This window comes from Eublepharis macularius, chromosome 4, assembly GCF_028583425.1.
Source record: "Eublepharis macularius isolate TG4126 chromosome 4, MPM_Emac_v1.0, whole genome shotgun sequence".
Classification (NCBI taxonomy): domain Eukaryota; kingdom Metazoa; phylum Chordata; class Lepidosauria; order Squamata; family Eublepharidae; genus Eublepharis; species Eublepharis macularius.
This window is the reverse complement of record NC_072793.1, coordinates 27,676,909-27,683,372: the sequence shown is the minus strand read 5'-3', so window position 1 is coordinate 27,683,372 and position 6,464 is coordinate 27,676,909.

The following is a 6,464-nucleotide window of genomic DNA, read 5'->3' as shown; positions in this document are numbered from 1 at the left end:
AATGCTGCAGAACAGCTGGCGACATTCCTCAAGCACTGCTGCAGTGCAGAAATCAAAATATTTGGAACAGCTGGCAATATTCCTCAAGGCACTGCTGCAGTACTGATGGCCATCTCAGAGTCTGTTTCAAAAGCCAAATAAATCAGCATCACTGAACTCCCAAACTGAGCCAATGGAACAAAACAATTACATTAACAGATATTCCAGTTGTAATGAATGGCAGTTGTAAGCAACAATCCTTATCTATGCTGATGGTGGACTGATGCAATTAAATCGATGCTTATGGGCATACAGATCTGTTCTGACATAGGCCGTTTCCAGACGGCTTAACTGGCTCCGGAACGTCGCGCCATGTTGCGGGGAAAACGTGAAATATCGTGTTTTCTCGCGCGAGTTTTGCATGACATCGCATGACGTCGCGATATTTCTGGTGCACAGAAATGCGCTGCACCATCAGTAGCGTTGCCAGGTCCCCTCTATCTCCCAGCGGGGGATTGGGGGCTGGCTCTTACCTCGGTTGTGATGGGGGTGCGTGTGCACACGTGCACTCCCGCAACGCGCAATGAGGTCACTTCTGGGAAGTGACATCATCCCACAGCACGCCCCCCCCAGCATGCCCACGCTCTGCGGGGGCTCACGTTGGGGGCTGCTGTGGAGCGCACGAACGCTCCTGCATTCCACAGCGGCCCAAAATGCGCCCGCGGATTGGGCCTGTTTTGGGACACTGTGGTGCACAGGAGCGCTCCTGTGTTCCGCAGTGCCTCAAAATGGGCCCGTTTTGGCCTGGACCGGGCCTGTTTTGGGGTGCTGCAGTGTGCAGGACCGCTCCTGCGCACCACAGTGTCTCAAAATGGGCCCGATCCATGCCAAAATGGGCCCGATCTGCAGCTATTTTGGCGCGGATCGGGCCTGTTTTGGGGTGCTGCAGCGCACAGGAGCGCTCCTGCGCACTGCCACACCCCAAAACGGGCCCAATCTGCGGGCACGCGCAGCTCTGCAGGGGAGCGCACACATAGGGTGCACGCCCCCCTGCTGGCCAAGTAAGTGGGGGCGGGGTGTGGGGGCCGGACCCCCACTGGGGGTCTGGCCCACCTAACTATCAGGGAGGTGGTTTCCCCCACCTCCCCCCCCATCAACTTCGTCTGAGAGGATGGAGGACAGGTTTACCTGTCCTGGAAGTCTATGGCTGGTAGATCTGGGCTCCATGGGTCTAGATGCTAAGTCTATTCACCTTGTAAAGCCATGGTGAGTAGACCTGGCCTGCACAGGTCTGGAGTTCAGGTCTACCCACATTGCAAAACCATGGAGAGTAGATGTGGCCTTCGCAGGTCCAGAGGCCAGGTCTACTCACCTGGCAAAGCCATAAAGAGTAGACCTGGCCTCCATAGGTCCAGGTCTACCTGCCTTGCAAAGCTATTGGTGGGTCAACCTGGCCTCTGCAGTTCTGGAGGCCAGGTCTATCTGCCTTGCAAAACTATTGGTGGGTATACCTGGCCTCTGTGGATCTGGGGGCCAGGTTGACTCACCATGCAAAGGCATGGCGAGTAGATCTGGCCTCTGTAGGTTTGGAGGCCAGGTCTACTTGCCTTGCAAATGTATGCCAAGTAGACCTAGCCTCTGCAGGGCTCCCCATGCCCTCCCCCCACCCCCTGTGGCTGATCAAGGCTTGGGGAAAGGTTTGGAAGGGGGGGTGAAGGGAAGCCACACTGCCCCCCTACGCCCCCTGCCACGTTTCCAGGCTTGGGGGGGAAGGCTGGGGATGGGGGAGGGCAGGAAAGCCATGCTCCCCCCCCCATGTTTCTAGGCCTGGGAGGGAAGGCTTGGGGAGGGAAAGGGCAGGAAAGCCACGCCACCTCCCCTAAGCAGCAGTTAAAGGCTTGCCTGGAAGGCTTGGGAGAGGAGCACAGGCCAGCCAAGCATGCCCCATGCTGGCAGGCACAGTCACGGCTGAGGAAGGAGGAGCCAACCTGTGGGCCCGTCTAAAGCCTCAGAGGCTTGCCTGGACTGCGCCTGCGCCAGTGAGTCGTTGGAAATACCCTTACAGAAATGCAGTAAAATTAGATTACAACCCAGAAGCATGAGACTACAATCCTAACAGCAGGGTGCAGCTAGATATTACCAGTGATGCTAAGCACCTGACAGGGACAGATGTGTGCTTTTCTGGGAACTAGGAGACAGAAGGAGTGAATCACTGGGAAACAGATGCTAATTATTTAATAAATAAAAATGTTTTAAAGAATGCAAATACATCATGCAAGCAAAAGAAAGTAAATTAAATACAATTCAAAATATATCAACAAGGGCTCAAAATTTAAGGACTGCTGAAAACAAGTCAATATGTAACATGGAACAACATGGGTAGCTGACCACTTGGTCCATGTTACGAGATCTTCATCAAAAGACAATGTATATTGTTAGTTTGTCTGAGCCAAATTATCTTCTCAGAGATTCATGGAGCATGTTCCATAACCCAAGTCCCTGTGTTTTCTGTGTGACATCATGAGTTTTGCCATGCTTTCAATTTTGAGTCCTCATACAAAGAGTTTGAGTTTTGATTTCAAGTTCTCATCCAATGTTTTCTTGTATATATTCGAATTTGAAGAAATATATGCATGAAGCTGCCATATACAAGTCAGACCCTTAGGCTATCAAGGTCACTATTGCCTCCTCTAATAGCAGCTCTCCAAAGTCTCAGGTCAACATATTTCACATCACCTGCTATGTCTTCCTTCCAGCTAGAAGAACTGGGCATGGAATCTGGGAACTTGTATATGTAAAGCAGATGCTCTAACACTGAACCATGGCCCCTCTTCTAAAAAATTATTTATCTACTTACATTATCTCTTGTAGCTTAGTCTCCTGCTTCTTTTCCTCCCTGGATTAACCTCCTTTGTGTTTCTCCATGATTTTCTGGGAATTACCGTATCGCTATGCTGCGCATTTTCTTCTGTGACAGTATAGCAAAAATGCATGTTTTGAGCATGGTTCTGCCCAGGTGTCATTTCGTAGAAAAAGAGCTGGAGGAACTCATTAGCACAACTCATTAGCACATGTCATGCCCCTTGACATCACTGGAAGTGTGTCATCAGCATAACTGATTTGCATATGCCACACCCCCTGGCATCACATATCCTCGCTGTTTTGGACCCAATCCTTGCCACTGAGGGCCGAAATTGGGCCCAAAATGGCAAAAAGGGGCTGCAAATGGCCGAAAAGGGGCCCAAAATGGTCTAGATCGGGCGGCTGCTGAGTGGGAGAGTGATCCACCACCCGTCAGAGGCTCGATCCAGGCTGTTTCGGCCCTAATCCAGGCTGAAACAGGCCCAAAATGGCCAACAGGCAGGCGGGGCCACCTGACATGTGACCTCTTTGAGGAACTGCCAGAACTGCATTCCTGTGCGTTCCCCCTCGGAATGAGCCCTGGTTCTGCCAATGTTACAATTTCAGTTAAAAGATCCCATGCTTGTAGCAGATGCAGTAGTATTAATGCCATGTTGGTTCCTCAGAACGGAATGCAGTGTAATTCAGCTGAAATAGTTTAATTAAGAAACCAGATGCAATGTCTAATATAACACTTTGAAAGGTTGCATTACATGTGCTGTAATGCAACAAATTCCTGTTTCCTACTTGCTTTTTCCTGTAAACTGACTTTAGGGTATGTGCTCTTACTATGAAAGTATAGTCTTTGTTTTCAACCATATGTGGTATGTTTGTTATTAGCAGGCACTTAGTGTAACTTAAAAGATCTGCAAAATTGATTCGGATCCTAATCGTTTTTTCTAATGGGGAAAGCATACTTCTGCCAGCAGAAAAGTGCAGGAGAGGTTTTTTTTTAAAATTTAGTTTAACAGTTCCCCTTCCTACTGCATATCCCCACGGGGGCATGATGGTTAAGTGGAGGAGAAATTTTCCTTCTGTGGGTGCTGCTTCTCTCACACTTGATATGATACACAATTGTAACATATTTAGGCTAGTTATATCACCTAGCGCCTCCAAGTACAAAGGATGTCATCAGTTTTTTAAAAAGTGATTGAAGAGTTCAGCTGCCTGAAGAATATTTACAAAATAGAAGTACAATAGGGACACGAAATGTGGTTTTTGAGCTGCCTTTATTCTGACTGTAGAATGCAAGCAAAAGCTGTAGTGAAACAAATGATGAGAAAACACTTATTCTAATGTGATTTCTAGGGCAATCCTATGCAGTTATTCCAGTCTGATTTCAATAGACTTACATAGGAGTAACTCTGCATAGGACTGAAAATGTCTCTCTATCTGCATTCTCCATATAATCCCTAATTTTACAAATGTCTATACAAAGTTTTACCTTCTACCCAATTTACTGGGGACAGACATTAGATTAAGCACCCTACAATTTCTTAGCTTCTTTCAGATCTCTTTTTAGAAATTGGCATTATACTGACTACCTCCAGTTCTAAGAAGGCCAATTTCAGAAACGGACAGAGTATTTGTATTAGAAGACCAATGGTTTCATGTCTGAGTTCTCTTGAGCATGTAGCGCACCATCCAGACCTGCTGGCCTGTCAAGTTTTAATTTGTCACCTCCACATGTTTTTTTTTACTCTACAAGACACTTTCCAGACATTATCCCTGAAAAAAGTAGTTTGTGTGCAGTTATCTGTTCAATACCTTCTGCAGCGGTATAACAGAATTCAGCTTCCCTGCCATCTTTTTATCCTAAACAGTTTAAGTGCCTCCCTTGTTAGCTTCCTGCTGAATTTAAATAAATATACATTGTTTGCTTTAATGTTTTCATCAATATATATATTTTCCAATTTCTTTTTTGATAATTACATACATTTGCTTTGCAAGCATTCAGGCTCATTTAGGAAAGACTTCCACAGTTTAAAAGTAGTCTTCTCGCATTTTTAAAATTTTATTTTATTTTTTTATGTCATTTATAGTCCGCCTTTCTCACTGAGACTCAGGGCGGATTACACAGTATGAGATTAGTACAATCAGTATCAAGTAAATTTCAATACCGTATCAAGGACATTTCCATAAACAATGCCATAGGGTAAATAGATACAAGTTTAAAAGACATAGTAATGGCAAGAATCCAATACAGAGTAGAAAAAATACTGAAACAACATAATTCTAGGACTAACATTAGACATCATGGAGCACTGGTGGTACATAGGAGTACATATTTAAAGCAGCAGATAATATGTAAGGCAATATAGTGATGAAGTCTATGGTCACTAAGTCATTAGCGAAGCATCTGAGACTCCATCCCTACAATTACATTCTTGGTTTAGCCGTGCCTTTGTATCTTGCTCCTGATTCCAGAAAGTAAGAAGAGTGCTCACCACTTAAAATGGATAATAAAATAAGATACATAGCATGCTGTAAGTCCCATTCTGAAACAGTTGAAAGTTTTTTTCAGAGTTAGTATTGCTCACTGCAAGAATGTCTTTAGACATGGAAAGTATTTTTTTCTTCATTCTATCAGAGGATGTGAGCTCTTACTCATGAAAGCTCGTGCTGGAATAAATGTGGGTCTTTAAGGTGCCATTGAATTTAGGCTTTATTTTGTTACAGTAAACTCACAGAGCTATCCCTCGGGGAATTATCATGGATTTTCCAGCACAGCTTTGCATTCTACAAAAATTAAATGATCTTTGTGCTCCCTAGTTTTGAATGGAGTAGCCTCTACATGGCTATGATATTCAGGATATAGTAGCCATGCGGTTCAGATAACAGATGTTTTCTGTGAAGGTAGTTTTTTTTTCTTCACCTGTCTTTCAATAAATTATATTTATGATGGGTCTGGAAACGGGAGGTTAGCTAAGCATAAGCAGCTTCAGCAAGTAGCCCTTTTTGAGGCTAAAAGGCTGCATCCAAGAATATGTCCCAAATGGCCTACAGAATAGTTTTTCTCTCCTCTGTTACTTTTTGAGTTGCCCTCCATAAGGAAAAAATGTCAGACTGATGAAGGACACTGATAGTTAAACCAGGTACACTGGTTCTTGTAAGCAATCTCGTTAAGGCTGCAGTCCGACAGAACTCACAGCTACAAAAATATCACTGCACACCCTCCCAATAACCAGCTTAACTGGAAAAGGAACTATTTGGAAACAAATGTGAAAGATTCATCAATCCTACTGCTTCAAACATTTTCACGTGAAATCATTAGCCAGCGAAAAATAATCTTCGCCTGTGTACATCAGTAGCTTAAAAAAAGGGACATGTTGTACAATGGAGAGGACCTTGTAAAGTCAAGCTGTTTATATTTGAATTATTAACAAAATCTGACCACACGAAGCTTCTACCTCAACAAAAACATGCTAAATTTCATTGCCGTCCTACACCTATTGTTAGCAAAGAAGTGTGAGGACAACACTCAAATCTTCTACTTGTCAGCTGAGTAAGGTGAAACACTGACTGTTCTGAAAAACACTGGAAGGCAGCAATAGTCTGTGTGAAGTACAATAAACTTAATTACA